This window comes from Pelophylax lessonae (assembly GCF_965119305.1).
Source record: "Pelophylax lessonae genome assembly, chromosome: 6".
NCBI lineage: Eukaryota > Metazoa > Chordata > Amphibia > Anura > Ranidae > Pelophylax > Pelophylax lessonae.
The window spans coordinates 80,695,162-80,713,636 of record NC_138773.1 but is presented as its reverse complement, the minus strand read 5'-3'; positions in this window follow the sequence as shown (position 1 = coordinate 80,713,636).

Below are 18,475 nucleotides of genomic sequence, written 5' to 3'. Positions count from 1 at the left end.
CAAGTGATTTCTGTGCCATAAGTTCACTTTGTAAATATGTTCCATGTTGAGATGTGTAGTATGGAGGTGAAATGGCCATTTAAAGTTAAAGTCATCAGTTCGCATCTTAACCATTGTACTACCTGCCTGGAGTTTGTATGTTCTCCCTGTGCCTGCATGGGTTATCCTCTCTAGTTTCCTCCAGATACTCCAGTCTCCTTCCACACTCCAAAGACATGCTGGTAGCATTTTAGTCCCTGGTAGTGCAAATTAAGCAAACAATCAACCATGGGTGGCAAGGCACTGTCAAAAGATCTCCGGTACAAAGTTGTGGACAGGAACAACTTGGAGATGGATGGAAAAAATTCAAAGGCTTTATTAATGCCTAGAAGCACAGTGCAGTCTATTATTAAGAAGTGGAAGGTATTTGGTACAACACAGACCCACCCTGGATCAGGAAGTTGTTCCAAACTGGATGAAACAGCCAGCAGAAAACCAAGGCTACCAAGAGGCCTACAGAAACCCTGAAGCAGTTGCAGGATGTTATGATAAAGAGTGCACATTGTGTGCATGTGACAACAATATCACAAATTCTCCAAAAATATGGCTTGTATGGGAGGGTTGCAAGAAAAAAAAAGCCACTCCTCAAGAAAGTCCACATACACAGTCACAACCGAGCTTTGCACCTTGTAGATTCTGAGGCCACATGGAAAAACGTGTTATGGTCAGATGAGACTAAAATTTAATTATTTAGCCTCAACACCAACAATATGTCTGGCAGAAATCCTGTCTGGCGGTGGCAATATCCTGTTATGGGGGTGTTTCTCTGCAGCAGGGACTGGAGCAATTGTCAGGATAGAAGGAAATATGTATGGGGTAAAATACCATCAAATTCTCAAAGAAAATCTTCTGCCCCCTGCCAGAAAGTTGTCAATGGGAAGAAGGTTTACCTTCCAACATGACAATGACCCAAAGCACGCAGCAAAAATGACGACACAGTGATTAATGGAAAAAAAGGTGAATGTCCTTGCATGGCCTAGTCAAAGCCTAGATTTTAACCCCATAGAAAATCTGTGGAATGACTTGAAGACCGCAGTCCAAAAACAGTCATTATCAAATAGAAGAGTGGGCAAATATTGCAAAGTCTAGATGTACAAAGTAAGTAGAAACATTTAGCAACAGACTAAAATCGAATACACATTATTAGTTTTTTTTCGTTCAACCCAGCAGGCTGAACGAAAAAAACCTGATGGCTCAGGAGGAGCTGCTGTGCTAATGATCCGATGTTAGTACAGTGATCTCCAGATCTGCGCTATTGTGTTCTGACAGGGAGGACAGCTTCCCCGCCACAATACTCCGGTCATTGGCTGAGAGCGCTGATTGGGAGCCAATCGGCAGACCTTTTTTCTGTCATGCCTTTTTGACTGCAGCCGACCAAATGGCTGACTTCTGTTATACCGGCTGCAGTACACACGGGCCAAATGTCCAGCCGGTGAGTACTAGGCAAAGCAACAAAATACAATTATTTTAAAGAGGGTGATTCTTTTCTATACCCACTGTATCTAGGCTTCAAGTGGGTTTTGCATTCCTATAGACTTGTATGGGAATGTAAAACCCATTGAAGTGAACAAAAACCCATCAACACAGGCCCTGAGTGAAAAATGATTTTTTAAAATTTAAGTTTACCTTTAATAAGTCTTCCAAGGGAGAGAGATGCTTTTTGGTTCTGTAAAGGTCATAAAGTAAATCAAAACCCACACACACAAATCTGATATAAGCTTTAAAGGTTAGGGTATATTCCAATAGTCTTTTTTTTTTTTTAAACCTGCAGCTTTTACTAAAATACCACCTGGTAAACCTGACATGAAGGTCTTTCTTACGACTACATTAGCACCTGTAATTAGGGCCGGTCTGAATTGTGGCGGCAGTTCCTTCTGCGGCTCTCAGCAGGTCTCAGCAGGTAGATTTGGCCGCAGGACCAATTCACTATAATGACAGGTTGCCGGTGACCACAGCTATTCGCTGCTCTCTACCTAGTCAGTGATTACCTGCAGTGAACGCTGCTGGACGCACACAGAAGAAACTGCCACCACAATTTGCACCGGCCCAAATCAGCCAGTGTGAACGTAGCCTTAATCACTTCCTGTTATGAGGTGACAGCTGTCTCAAAATCCTATTCCTGCGTTGTCACCATGTAACATGCCTGAAAAATAGATAAATCAGCGCAAACTATAAATATATATATAGTGCAATACAGCAGCTATACTGGCTATGCTTACCACTGCAAAGTAAAAGTAAATAAATAAATATTAAGGTACAGGGCTTTTTTAACATCAAATATCAGTGAAAGAAATCACTAAATACGGTGCAAAAAATATGACGTGACTCAAAGTGCTCAAGTGCAAATGGAAAGTGCAAATGAATAGCATTAACATGCAAAATCTCAATGACAAAGAGACTAAGTGCTATAATCAATCACATTAATCATTGGAAACCAAGGTGTCTATAAAAAAAACAAAAGTCCATCAGGTTTCTTCTCCCCGGTGTGTAAAACAATAGAAAGGTGCTTATCCTATGGTTCAAAATGTGCCAGTGCTGGTCATCACCATCACCCACAGATTAGCCTCTCACCTGGAGTTTTGACCTGTGTGTTACCACTAGGTAAAATAAAGCAATTCCTCTCTGGGGTTAAAGATGTTTCCTCCTCGGACTCAAAATACCCAGGGGTAATCCAATGGATTGGATGTGTTATATCAGGCAATCACCAACATCACTTACAGCATACCATCCATACAGCATGTAAGGAAGAGAGAGGCACAAAGACATCTAATGCTCTCTGTTTTTAAAAGTTTAATTGGGATTTAACATAGTAAAACTTACACACTCCAGCACAACAAGCTGTGCGGGCTATGAGCACATATCTCCTCAGACTCCGAGCGAGTGAGCTGAAGGCTTCCTGATTGCCGTGGAAGTCTCTGCCCCTTATATGCGTTGCGTCACCGGACAGGGCTGTTCAACTTCGTCAGTAGAGGTGGAGCATCACAGGCAGCCAGCCGCTCTATATAGTGAACTTCTGCACTAAAGCGGAGACACTGGATTAACAATATCCGCTCTCACTCATATAATCATATTGAATAGAATAGAGTATTAAATTGTGTCTAAAATAGGTAAAGAATATTCCGGAGTTTCCACGAATGAGAAAGCTCTACAGCCAGCTCATACAAAATAGAAAAAGCACTGTACCTTTTGATATTTATTTATTTACCATGTCACATGCGCTCCTGTTGGAGGCTTCAAGCAACTGTGCTGAAACACATTTGACACAACTGCATGGGCACAGTTTACCAATGCCATGGTTAGTAACCTGGTCCAGAGCAATATTGCACAGCCAATTCTGGAGAATGAAAAAGGATTAAGAAGGTAAGCTTACTGAGATGCAAAAAAGGATGAAAGAAGGTGAAAAAAGTACCATAGGGCAAAAAATTGCAATTGTTTACTTGTGCTTTAGCAAACTAAAAAATGCCCAGTTTGGGATTACATCTAAGTAATAAAACCATATTCCTAATGAATAGATAGTGCTTACCCCCAAAGGAGCTGCTTGATGTGCAAACACCTGTTCTTATATAGGTTTATACAGTAGGTATATATATATATATATATATATATATATATATATATATATATATATATGTCAGGGTCCGGACTGGTAGCAGGAGCGGTGCAGGGAGTGGATCCGCTGTGTCAGTGAGGGATTGGCGTGGACCGTACCAGAGGATCGGTTCTAAGTAGTTACAGGTTTTCACCAGAGCCCGCCGCAAGGCGGGATGGGCTTGCTGTGGCGGTAACTACCAGGTCGTGTCCTCTGGTAGCGGCTCAACCTCACCGACTGCTGATATAGGCGTAGTACAAGAGGGACAGGCAGAGGCGTAGTCAGACGTAGCAAAGGTCAGGGCAGGCAGCACAGGTTCAGAGGCGGTAGTCGTTAGCAAAGGGTTCGGCAACAGGCAAAGGATAACACAGGTAACGCTTTCACTAAGGCAACAAGGCAACAAAGATCCGGCAAGGGCAAGAAGGGGCAGGTCACTTATATATGAAACAGGAAACAGGAAACAGAGAACAGGAAACAGGAAACAGAGAACAGGAAACAGGAAGGGAGGTTTGGACCAGGCACCAATTACTGGTGCACTGGCCCTTTATATTTCAAACAGCCGGCGCGCACGCGCCCTATGGTGCAGGGACGCGCACACCGGGAACCACGTGAGCGGGGAGCGGAGGAGAGAGCCGGAGCGGGCACAGGTGAGTGGATCTGGGACGAACACCGCGAGCGCTCCGGGCCTGGAGCAGGGATCGGAGCGCTCAGCGTTACAGTAACCCCCCCCCCCCCCTTTGGTCTCCCCCTCTTTTTGGTACCCAGAAACTTGAGGATGAGGTTACGGTCCAAGATATTCTCCTCTGGCTCCCAGGATCTCTCTTCAGGACCGCAGCCCTCCCAGTCCACCAAAAAATATCTTCTCCCCCTGACCAATTTAGAGGCCAATATCTCCTGAACGGAGAAGACATCCGAGGTACCGGATACAGTCGTGGGAGGAAGATTCTTGGGGGAAAAGCGATTAAAGACCGCAGGCTTGAGGAGGGAGACATGAAAACAGTTGGGAATTTTAAGGGAGGAAGGGAGATGGAGTTGGTAACACACAGGATTGATCCTCTTCTTGACCTTGTAGGGTCCCAAATAACGAGGACCAAGCTTGTAACTAGGAACCCTGAAGCGGACATACTTGGAGGAGAGCCAAACTCTGTCCCCCAGGAACCAGGACAGGAGGAGACCGACGTTTCTTGTCCGCTTGGATTTTCATGCGGGATGAGGCCTGTAAGAGGGACAGGCGCGTCTCACGCCAGATGGCAGAAAAGTCTTGCACCAGGTCATCCACTGCAGGTACACCGGAGGAGGAGGATAATGGCAGAGGAGGCAGAGGATGACGACCGTAAACCACGAAGAAGGGAGACTTGTTGGTGGCGGAAGAGTCTTTGTGGTTATAGTCTTCGTCTTGACAGGAGGAAACGAAGTGGCGAAGGTAGTCGCCCAAGATTTGATTGACCCGCTCTACTTGTCCGTTGGTTTGGGGGTGGTATGAAGAAGAGAAATCCAGCTTGATTTTAAGGCATCCACAAAGAGCCCTCCAGAACTTGGACACAAACTGGACTCCTCTATTGGAGACAAAATGTGAAGGCAGGCCGTGTAACCGGAAGATGTGTCGGAGGAAATGCTTGGCCAACTGAGGTGCGGATGGTAAGGCTGACAACGGGATGAAATGCGCCATTTTCGAGAAGCGATCTACGACGACCCAAATTATAGTTTTCCCGTGAGATGGTGGTAGGTCCGTAACAAAGTCCATCGCGATATTGGACCAAGGGGTCTCTGGTATGGGAAGTGGCTGGAGAAAGCCGGCGGGTCTTTGGCGAGGGGTTTTGTCTCTGGCACATACAGAGCAGGACTGTACAAATTCAGAGATGTCCTTCTCCAAGGATGACCACCAATATCTCCTGGAGATAAGTTGTAAAGTCTTTCGGACGCCAGGATGTCCTGCGAGAAGAGAAGAATGTCCCCACTTAAGAACCTTTAGGCGAAGACGGGGAGAAACATAGGTCTTTCCGGGAGGGAGGTTACGCAAGTCTATAGGTGCCACGGTGACCAGACATTCCGGGGGCACAATGTGCTGTGGCTTGACTTCCTCTCCTGTGACATCAGACGAATGAGAGAGGGCATCGGCCCTGAGGTTCTTGCTCACTGGACGAAAGTGGATCCGGAAGTTAAATCTGCCAAAAAATAGAGACCAGCGAGCTTGGCGAGGATTTAGTCTCTGAGCAGAATGGAGGTAAGATAAATTTTTATGATCCGTGTAGATGTTCACGGGATGTACCGATCCTTCCAGTAAATGCCGCCACTCCTCCAAGGCCAGCTTGATGGCGAGTAATTCTCTATCCCCAATAAAATAATTTCTTTCAGTGGGAGAGAAAGTCTTAGAGAAAAACCCGCAAGTAACCGACTTGCCTCTCGTAGTCTTTTGCATGAGCAAAGCACCAGCACCAACAGAGGAAGCGTCTACTTCCAGGTAGAACGGCTTAGTAGGATCTGGTCTGGACAGAACTGGGGCGGTGGCAAAGGCAGACTTAAGAGCGCTGAAGGCCTTCTCGGCCTGGGGCGGCCAAGATTTCGGGTTAGCCCCCTTCTTGGTTAGGGCTACAATTGGTGCCACAAGGGTGGAGTAATGCGGAATGAACTGTCTATAATAGTTCGCGAATCCGAGGAATCGCTGGATGGCCTTAAGGCCAGAGGGACGAGGCCAGTCCAGGATGGCAGACAGTTTGGCAGGATCCATTTGTAGTCCCTTGGCAGAAATGATGTAGCCCAGGAAGGGCGAAACAAGCACTTTTCAAATTTAGCATAGAGACGGTTCTTCCTGAGACGGGAGAGTACTAAGCGGACATGAGCACAGTGTTGATCCAAGTTAGTAGAGAAGATGAGGATGTCATCCAAATAGACCACGACACAGGTATAGAGCAGGTCTCGGAAAATGTCATTAACAAACTCCTCGAAGACCGCTGGAGCGTTACAGAGTCCGAAAGGCATGACTAAGTACTCAAAATGCCCGTCTCGGGTGTTAAAAGCCGCCTTCCACTCGTCACCCTCTCGGATGCGAAGAAGGTTATAGGCCCCTCTGAGATCCAACTTGGTGAAGTACTTGGCGCCTTGTAACCGGTCAAAGAGTTCCGTAATCAGGGGAAGAGGGTAACGGTTCTTTACAGTAATGCTGTTGAGACCCCGAAAGTCTATGCAAGGCCTAAGGGTACCGTCCTTCTTCGCAACAAAGAAGAATCCTGCTCCGGCAGGAGAAGAGGATTTCCTGATAAACCCTCTCTGCAGGTTCTCCTGGATATACTCTGACATGGCTAGAGTCTCTGGAGGGGAGAGAGGATAGATTCTTCCCCTAGGCGGCGTAGTGCCAGGTTGCAAGTCAATGGGGCAGTCATATGGCCTATGTGGAGGCAACACCTCCGCTTGTTTCTTGCAAAAAACGTCTGGAAAATCCGCACATGGTTCAGGCAGACCGGGAGGAGGAGAAATAACAGGTGCAGACTTGACTCGTACCGACTTGAGACATCTGCCGAAACAGGCCGAACCCCATCTTCGAACCTCTCCGGAGGTCCAATCCAGAACGGGACAATGGCGCTGGAGCCAGGGCAGACCCAAGAGGAGTTCTGAGGTGCAATGGGGTAACACAAAAAACTCCAATCGCTCAGAATGCAGGACTCCGATGTCCATCTGGAGGGGTTCTGTACGGAACTGCATCATACCGTCGAGTCTCTCTCCATTAACTGTGGAGATGAAGATGGGCTTCAGTAAACGAACCACAGGGATGTTGAACTTGTTCACCAGCGAGGCGTCGATGAAGTTACCGGCTGAACCGGAATCCAGAAAGGCAGAGGCAGCAAAGGAGATTTTGGTGGACACGGAAATCCGCACGGGGACAGTAATGCGTGGAGAGGAGGTATTCACACCTAGCAACGCCTCTCCCACGTTGACTAGGTGCGGGCGTTTCACTGATGCGGTTGGACGGAGAGGACAGTCCTTTAAAAAGTGCTCAGTACTGGCACAGTACAAACAGAGGTTCTCGTCTCTACGGCGGTTCCTTTCTTGCGTGGTCAGGCGAGACCGATCCACCTGCATGGCTTCCTCGGCGGGAGGCCCAGAAGAGGGTTGCGGTGGATGCTGGAAGATAGGAGCCAGACGAGGAAAGCGTCTGGGACGAGCACTTCCCTTTTCCTGTAACAGTTCCTCTCGTCGCTCAGCAAAACGCAGGTCAATCCTGGTGGCCAAATGGATGAGGTCACTCAAGTTGCTAGGGACTTCTCGTGTGGCCAGGACGTCCTTTATGGCGCTGGACAAGCCTTTCTTAAAGGTAGCACAGAGCGCCTCGTTATTCCAGGAGAGTTCCGAAGCCAGGGTGCGGAAACGGATAGCATAGTCTCCGACAGAGGAACTCCCCTGGGACAAGTTCAATAATGCAGTCTCTGCTGAGACAGCCCGGGCTGGCTCCTCAAAAACACTCTGGAATTCCTGAAAGAAACTCTGGACACTGGCAGTAGCAGGATCGTTGCGGTCCCAAAGCGGTGTAGCCCAGGCCAGGGCCTTCCCCGAAAGCAGGCTAACGACAAATGCCACCTTGGCTCGCTCCGAGGGGAACTGGTCAGCCGACATCTCCAGGTGAAGGGAGCATTGGGATAAGAATCCGCGGCACAACTTGGGATCACCGTCGTACTTGGCCGGCATGGACAGACAAACTCTAGAAGTGGCGGCGGCCACAGGCTGCGGTGGTGAAGCAGATGCAGGCGGTGGAGGCGGCTGTGCTGGAAGAAGCTGCTGCAGCATGGCGGTCAACTGTGCCAGCTGTTGACCTTGCTGAGCGATCTGCTGCGACTGCTGGGCCACAACTGTAGTAAGGTCCGCGATACTAGGCAGAGGCACATCAGCGGGATCCATGGCCGGATCTTACTGTCAGGGTCCGGACTGGTAGCAGTAGCGGTTCAGGGAGTGGATCCGCTGTGTCAGTGAGGGATTGGCGTGGACCGTACCAGAGGATCGGTTCTAAGTAGTTACTGGTTTTCACCAGAGCCTGCCGCAAGGCGGGATGGGCTTGCTGCGGCGGTAACTACCAGGTCGTGTCCTCTGGTAGCTGCTCAACCTCACCGACTGCTGATATAGGCGTAGTACAAGAGGGACAGGCAGAGGCATAGTCAGATGTAGCAAAGGTCAGGGCAGGCAGCACAGGTTCAGAGGCGGTAGTCGTTAGCAAAGGGTTCGGCAACAGGCAAAGGATAACACAGGTAACGCTTTCACTAAGGCAACAAGGCAACAAAGATCCGGCAAGGGCAAGAAGGGGCAGGTCACTTATATATGAAACAGGAAACAGAGAACAGGAAACAGGAAACCGAGAACAGGAAACAGGAAGGGAGGTTTGGACCAGGCACCAATTACTGGTGCACTGGCCCTTTATATTTCAAACAGCCGGCGCGCACGCGCCCTATGGTGCAGGGACGCGCACGCCGGGAACCACGTGAGCGGGGAGCGGAGGAGAGAGCCGGAGCGGGCACAGGTGAGTGGATCTGGGACGAACGCCGTGAGCGCTCCGGTCCAGGAGCAGGGATCGGAGCGCTCAGCGTTACAATATATATATATATATATATATATATATATACAGTGCCTTGCGAAAGTATTCGGCCCCCTTGAACTTTGCGACCTTTTGCCACATTTCAGGCTTCAAACATAAAGATATAAAACTGTAATTTTTTGTGAAGAATCAACAACAAGTGGGACGCAATCATGAAGTGGAACGAAATTTATTGGATATTTCAAACTTTGTTAACAAATAAAAAACTGAAAAATCGGGCATGCAAAATTATTCAGCCCCTTTGCTTTCAGTGCAGAAAACTCTCTCCAGAAGTTCAGTGAGGATCTCTGAATGATCCAATGTTGACCTAAATGACTAATGATGATAAATAGAATCCACCTGTGTGTAATCAAGTCTCCGTATGAATGCACCTGCACTGTGATAGTCTCAGAGATCTGTTTAAAGCACAGAGAACATCATGAAGAACAAGGAACACACCAGGCAGGTTCGAGATACTGTTGTGGAGAAGTTGTGAACCATCTGGACGAACAGATAAATATTCATGAAGCAGAGAAACCACACACTGTAAATCAGTCTTCAAATAGTTTATCTTCGTATTTTATAGGCTCTACGCGTTTCGTGGCTCAACATCCACTCATCAGGAGCTAGTTTGAAATTTTGGCTCTGTTAATATAAATTAACATTGAGATATAGCATATATATAGAAAAAAATGTAACCATTGCTCCAATATAAATAAAGACAGCTACTTACTAAGGTAGCCCAAAAAAGGAAGAAAAAGGTTCCAACAAACAAGGAGGTCATCAAAACCCAGCGACTGTCTAACCCGGGGCTGAGGCAGGTAAATTGGCCGAGGTCGGACCATGAGGAGAAGGAGATGGAGGGGAAACTGGAATTGATCCATAGAAGGAGTAGAACGACACATCATAGAAATCGGCAGTGGTAGAGAAAAAGCATCATGACCAGAATAATCTGAAAAAGATTATTAATATATAAAATCATAATTACCAATGTATTCATCATATTCCATAGTGATTATATAAAAAGTAAATCTAATCAAATAGAAGAAAAAATGGGGGATATATATCATAATAAATGTGGTCATGTATGTCCAAAAGGAAGATCAAAAAGAGCTAGCAGAATACCAAAGAAAGCCACAGTGTATCAAGGTGGAAATGAGGTGAATCCGAAGTACCATAGTGTGGCTAGAATATTGTGAGGAAGTAAGAATGTGAAAGCATAAATGCCCATCATGTGACAAGTGAATAAAAGGTGAGTGCTGATTACCAAAAGAAAATAAGAACCCTATAAATCATAAAAAGAAAGAGAAAACGAAAAATGAAGAATGATACACCAAACATAGGTAGTCAACCAGTGAATACAACCAAAAGCAAATACGTGAAAAAAATCATCAAACATATTACCAATAGCTTGATGCGATAGTAGAAAGGGATATATTGGCGATAGTAGAAAGGATCAGTTAGGTCGTGGCCGATGGATCACCCTTCGGAGATTGCATGGTTCTTCGGTGTGTGGTTTCTCTGCTTCATGAATATTTATCTGTTCGTCCAGATGGTTCACTTCTTCTTATCCATTTTTCTGGCCGCCCACTTACTGTGTATCAGTTTTACTCTGTATTGCGGAAATGCTTACTTAATTTGAATCTTCAACACCTCCGTATTACTTCACATTAGTTTCGTATAGGGGCGGCTACTGAAGCTGCTGTGTTAGGTTTATCTGCTCCTGTTACACAACATATTGGTGGGTGGACTTCTAATTGTTACCGTTTTTATGTAAGACCTAATTTTTTTGTTTAATTCGCAGAAGTAAAAAAGCATGTGTGGATGATAGGCCATTCTTTCGTGTTCTGGGCCTCACGTCGTGCAGCTCAAAGGATTTATGGTTCCAACTTGGGTTTTCAACTGGACTTATTTCAAGTTTGGTGGTAGGGGAAACGGGGTATGCAATGGTGTGAATTTAATGAATTTTTGTCTTTTCTATATTTGCATTGGCCTCCTCCTTCCATTATCATTATTCATTTTGGGGGGATATTCGTTCTCAAAAGACTTTGTAAATTATCTCTCAAATTCGATTGGAATTTATACGGTTACATTCTCTGTTTCCACATACTATCCTGTTTTTTTCAGAAATCATTCCTCAACTTAAATGGTCATTATTACCTGAACTTTGTTTTTGCCAGAAGATTCGTAAATGTATTAATAGGGCTTTAGCAAAATGTATGCCTTCTGTTCAAGGTTTCTCATATAGACACGTTGACCTTGAAGGTGATTTTCCGGGTTTTATGTTTCGCTCGAATGATGTTCATTTGTCCGATGTTGCACTGGATATTTTTAATCTTGCCATACAAAATTGTATTGAACTGGCCCCGGTTCGGGTGGGGTGCCAGGCTCCTTGTATGTGAGCCTGCTGTGTGGGATGGTTGTTGTTAAATGGTATTAACTCAAGCTGTTATAGCTGAGTTAAAATGGTTATTTTATGGTATGCTGGTAATTATTTAAGTTTTAATAAATATATTTGGTGAATGTTACATACAAGTTTTGGATTTCATATTAATGCCAATAAAGGGCCATGGCCAGTTCAATCCAATTATTGGTTGTGTTTTTTATTATTGTATTTAATATCAATTAAAGTGTTTTATTTATTAGGAGGGTCTGTCTAATGTCCCATATAAGGTGAGGGAAGGCAAATATTGCACTACCTACACCTATGGGACAATGACAGACCTCAAGGATAGTGCTTATTGATATTTAAGTACATCAAATTTGCATAAGATTTGTAATTGGTTGAAATTTATGAAGTCAGTTTTAAAAGTTTTTTACAGGAGCTGGAAGAGTATATAAGACAGTAACTGTTTCAGCAGTTCAGCAGTCGGCAGGGACAGCAGAAGAAGATTGTACCGCCATCCCTCCCATGTCGCGGTCCTTTTATGTGGTGTTAAAGTCCTTTTCTTTGAGAGGGGATGGTTGTTAAATGGTATTAACTCAAGCTGTTATAGCTGAGTTAAAATGTTTATTTTATGGTATGCTGGTAATTATTTAAGTTTTAATAAATATATTTGGTGTATGTTACATACAAGTTTTCGATTTAATATTAATGCCAATAAAGGGCTGCAGCTAGTTCAATACAATTATTGCTTGTGTTTTTTAATATTATATTTAATATCAATTTAAGTGTTTTATTTATTAAGAGGTTCTGTCTACTGTCCCATAACAGATTTCGGTACCAACACAAGCAATGTTGGTGCAGCGACCTCCAATGCTGTTCTTTTGTGTTCTGACAAGGGGGCTCCCAACACCAGAACAAACTGATCAGCCCTCTCAGCCTTTGTCTGCAAGCGCTGATGTTTGCTGGACTTATGAACAAGTTGAACTTACGAACGAGCTCCTGGAACAGAACCCGTTCACATGTAGGGGGCTTTATACACTTCATATAATTGATCTTGTATAATTCTTGCAGCGGCTGCTGGGAGCTCAGTTCCTATTGATGAAGGCACAACCGCAGAACTAAATCTCCCAGGAGCCCTTTTCCCACATGCAGCGTGTAAGTACGTTTTTGAGAATCAAGACGGCAGAATTGCTTTGCTGGAAAAATCAATATTTGCATGTGGAGAGGAACAAAGAGGGATGAGGAATAGCCAAAGTTTTGTAGTCCTGCAAGCAATGCTGGCAACACTGGTTGGGGCAGCAAAGACACCGTGTTTCCAACCCAAACAGGGTATTAGGAGCCAATTGGATTTCTGATAGGATCAATGGGTATTTTTGTGTATTTGTCAAATTTTTAAAGAGGTAAAACATGTGAAATTGTGTATATATTGCCAGAATAGTATATATTCTAAATACCGTATATACTCGAGTATAAGCCAAGTTTTTCAGCACATTTTTTTGTGCTGAAAACGTCCCCATCGGCTTATACTCGAGTCAAGGAAAAAAAAAAAAATTCTGTCCGCTCCGACGGGTTTAAGGTTTAAAAATGGCGCCGCCCGTCGCATACATGTCACCGCGCACGCGCCGCTCGTGTAATTTCGGCTATTCCCGGCGCCGCTCGGGAGAGGCCGGGAATAGCCGAAAGTATACGAGCGGCGGCGTGTGCGCAATGACGTGTCGGCGCCGGGCGGCGCCATTTTTAAAATGAAGGCGCCTCTGGAACAGGTAAGTGAAACAGCTTCACTACCTGCCATTATGCAGGTCTGCGGGCACACTACAAGGGATGCAGTGCTGCGGGCATTGGTCCACACGTACCATGCCCACAGAACTGCATCTCCTGTAGTATGCCCACAACCCCGGATCCTCTTGTACCATGCCAGTACCCTGCATTCTCCTGCACCATGCCAGTACCCTGCATTCTCCTGCACCATGCCAGTACCCTGCATTCTCCTGCACCATGCCAGTACCCTGCATTCTCCTGTACCATGCCAGTCACCCTGCATTCTCCTGTACCATGCCAGTACCCTGCATTCTCCTGCACTATGCCAGTACCCTGCATTCTCCTGCACAATGCCCGCCGCCCTGCATTCTCCTGCACCATGCCAGTACCCTGCATTCTCCTGCACCATGCCAGTCACCCTGCATTCTCCTGTACCATGCCCGCCGCCCTGCATTCTCACCCTAGGCTTATACTCGAGTCAATGATTTTTCCCATCTTTTTGTGGTAAAAGTAGGGGTCTCGGCTTATACTCGGGTCGGCTTATACTCGAGTATATACGGTAACCTCTTTTTCATTTTGGCGCATAAGGGCTCATTAACATTATTTGTGTTGAGTGTGCTGGTAGGTGTTGCCAAGTGCAGTTCAAGACAATGTGCCTTGTTTCTTATGGAGTCAGTTCACATCACTATGTTGTGGTGGTGTGTGCTGCAAAAAAATACTGCATGCAGTAGTTTTCCTCAGCGCAGCAGGCTGCGGCAGAAACCACCACATTCTAACATTGCCATGTAGAAATGAGAAGACAACCACCGCTCAGGTGAGCAATCCCGGTGCTGTAGGTGCAGGCCTCAGCTCGCCACTGCTGCAACAGTAGAAATGAAGGAGAGATCATCCGCACACCACCAGCTGCTAGGAAGATGAATCCTTTATTAAAATACGTCAAAGGTACACAGGTTACAGAGATAGACGCGTTTCACACTTTCAATGTGCTTATTCACTATCAAACATTGCCGTGTAAATAGAATGAGCAATAAAGTTCTGACACAAAAAAAGAAAGTGCAATGTGCCGGAATAGTGTAATGGCTCCATATATCAGGTGTGAATGTGTTCCAGTCATCGCATGAATGTTCAAATACAATCCTAAATGTGCCCGCTGGACTTTAGGAGACACAAACCATATTTGTTTAAAAAAAGTTTAGTTAATTAGTCATATATAAAATCTAAATACAGCCATTCAGTCACATTGAGAGGTCTTTGAAAATATTTGGCGCATAGACACACAGAAATAAAGTAACCGTAGTTACAGAAATCATAACATGACCAGTGATCCAAGAAACAGGGGTTTATAAATTGAATATCTACACATTTCGCGAGATAGCACTTGCTTCCTCAGTAGAAATATATCTAAATAACTGAAAGCAGAAACCAGGTTGTTAGAAAAAAAAAAAAAAAAGAAAAAACACCCATACATGTGTTTTAGACAAACATGGTATAAACATACTCGCAATTAAGACAAAATAATTATTTTGAATCCATACTGGCTCAAAAAAATTTCTTCTGTGTGGGGTATTTTTGTAGCATAAATCTCACAGATGTGGGTGCAAACACAGCAAGAACAGGAAATATTGCCCAATGGTCTGTAGGAGTTGTGGAAGGGGGGTTGTATCCAGATTAGTCCCTTAAGGTTCCAGTTGTCTCAAGGAGGTGGGGCAATGTGAGCTCTGAAAATGGGAGAAACAGACACTCCCTTAAAGGAAGCACTAGATCAAAACATGGGGGTGCTAGATGTGCCAGAATAGGCACTTCAGCACTACCAGTGTGAATCAGCACAGTTGCTGGTGTGAATCAGCCCTAAGGAGATGGAAAATTTGTAGGTCCCCCTTACTGATTATAAAAACTAATTAGTGCTCTCTCTTTGTTCCTCTTTTCTACTGCTAAACTTCAGCTGATTTTAGACAAGTATAGGAATAAGCAGAACGCATGTGTGTGATGCAGGTGCTAAAGAAATATTTCTCTATTGTCCTTCTTTAGCAGAGACCTTGTGAAATATTTACATAAATAGCTCTCCATTTATCTCGCTTCTGGCTTGGAAGAGTTGAAAATTACACATCGCCAACAGGACAGTGATAAATGAATATTCTCTGAATTAAAGTAATTCGAATTCAACAAAGCTGCTGATAGCATCGTAGAGGGAGCAGATGTACGATGGCAGAGCCAGATAGACATTCATTGTAGCTGTAGCTCTTGTTGTATTGGCAAAGCTAGAGAATTTAATGCCCAGGTGTAGCGTTAAAGGAAAACTACAGTCAGAATAAACATCAGCAAGCTAAAACAATGTCAAGTGATGTGCAAATACTGTTACTGTGTCATACTGAGCGTAAGTTGCAGTGGTGCATACTTGAAAGATCGCAAATCACAAGACATCCTGATAGTGAGGTTGCTCCTGCTTGGCTGCTTTACATATGTTAAAAAAAATAGCACAGAAACCCCTCTCTGATAATTTGCTAATAAAAGTCTTTATTAGGGGTGAGTGAACAATTTCACTAAGGCCCCATTCACACCTAGCGATATGGAATCGCGGGTAGAATCGCCAAGACTGCTTTTAAGTGAGGGGACACAGCTGCCACATTACAAGTTAGAGCAGGATGAGTAAAACCGGCACAAGCTGGTCACTGCTACTGCAACCATCAGCTTGTGCTTAACAGTTCGCTCTTTGGACGTACATAGTTAAAGTGAACTTGTCACCATCACCATATTTGATAATCCCTGTCATACAGCACAGATATGTGTTGGCACCAGTCCTTGCTGCTTGTACTCTGGAACTTGAATTGGAAAAAAGGATGCACGGGAACTGGTAACTCGCTGGGTCCTTTAAGAGTTTTGGTGCACTTAGCGATAGTCCCAGTTAACCTGCATGCAGTAAAGGTACAGTATAGTCTCAACACAGGTGCAAAGTAGATGTGGTTCAGGTGCGGTAATGATTCTGTATAATACAGTATATGGTTGGTGTTGGTGCAGTAGGTGCAGTCTAGGTTTGGAATAAGTGCGGTATAGAGTGAAGTACGGGTGCAGTATAGTTCAGGTACACTTGGTGTCTTGCTGTTAGTGGCTCAGTCTGTGATAGCAGTTTTAGCAATGGGTGAATCGCCCTCTCACCTGTCCCCGGGATGCTGCAGTGACCTCTTGCTGTAGAAAGGGGGCCCCCCTCGGTCTCTTCCTGAAGGCCTCCAGTGATCAGTGGTGAGAAGCAGAGGGTGCCTCCAGTCTCCCTGCGTGAAGGTGCTGTGATGTGGGTTGTGCTGTGCTGCGCTGCCCTTGAGTGTCCTCACTCCCAGTCTCAGGCTTGGCACTCTGCTGGTATGGTCTCCCACTGGCAGGTGAATATTCAGACAGAGGTGTTCTCAGCACCAACAGTAAAAATATTCTTGGGCAGTTTAATAAAATCTCTCACTCCTCCTACTGCACAGTGTCTATTCGGTACTGTAGTGTAAGGAGTCCACTGGCCCAGTTATATGGCTATCATCTCAAACTACAACCCTCCAGGATTCTCAGCGCTCTGCTTTGAAGCCTATAGGCTTGCTTGATTTTAGCTCTCCCCCTGCTGTCTGGAGGAAAATGGTGCAGCATAATATAGTACCACAGTAGAGGGACAGAAGAATAAAAGGCAATGTCTCCTCCTATTGCAAGTAAATATATTTTGAAAAAACTGTACATTTTATTCATAAAACGCAGTCCTTGGGCTCCAGTCAAATGACTTTCTCTAGGCTGAAAGAAATTATAGGGAGAATACTGACATCTCTTTGAGTAATAAAATACCTGTATGTGTTACATGTATACATTCCTCACCAAGCATGCATTTATTACATAACATACATCTTCTTAACACGTAACATTTATCTGACATAACTTTAAATATTTAATGGCTAATATTCAGTGTACTTTTGGAGGTGGAATGGGGGCAGGCAAGAGCCAGCAACCATGAATCTGGTTGCTGCCTACATGATAAAAGCATACCAGTATTTGAGTATCCTTAGAGATAGATAGAAGCTCAGATCTGACATGCATGCAGTTAGAGGTGCACACGTTCACTAAGAGCTCATTCACACCTGACCTCAATGCGCTGCAGCTTTCATGCGATAAGATACTTTTACTAGCCGGCCTATTTAAAGTAATAGGTTGTAATATACCGTATCTCAAAGCATAAAAGGTTTCGACCATATAGGTCCTGCTGCATCACACTGTAACACGTGTTGTGATGTGCTGCAACACAGGTGCATTTTGGACAACCATTAGGGTATCTTTCCACATAAATAGCACTGCAACGCACTAAAGCATACATGCTACGCTACCACACTTAATGGTATTATACATGTTAACTATTCGTTACCGCAACACAGTTACATAGTTACATAGTTACATAGTTAGTGAGGCTGAAAAAAGACACAAGTCCATCCAGTTCAACCTATGATGTGTGTGTGTTTGCTTTTAACCGTACATTGTATACCCCTGTATGTTGTGGTCTTTAAGGTGTCCATCCAATAGTTTTTTGAAACTATCAAGGCTCCCCGCTGATACGACTGCTTGCGGAAGAGAATTCCACATCCTTACCGCTCTTACAGTGAAGAACCCCTTACGCACTTTGAGGTTAAACCGCCTTTCCTCAAGTTTTAGTGAGTGGCCACGTGTCTTATTGTATTCCCTTACTCTGAATAGTTTGTTCCTTATGCTAGGGTCGCCAGTACAGTATTTGTACATTGATATCATATCCCCCCTCAATCGTCTCTTCTCCAGAGAGAATAAGTTCAGTGCTTGTAGTCTTTCCTCATAGCTGATGTCCTCCATTCCCCTAATTATTTTTGTTGCCCTTCTCTGGACTTTCTCCAGTTCCAGCACATCCTTCTTGAGGACCGGTGCCCAGAACTGGACAGCATACTCCAGATGTGGCCGGACCAGAGTTTTGTAGAGTGGAAGAATAATCTCTTTATTTCTGGAGTGAATCCCCTTTTTTATACAACCCAGTATTCTGTTGGCTTTGCTTGCAGCGGCTTGGCATTGCATGCCACTTCCAAGCCTGTTGTCTACCAGTACCCCCAGGTCCCTTTCCATCCTAGACTCACCCAGAGGTTCCCCCCCAAGTGAGTAGCTTGCT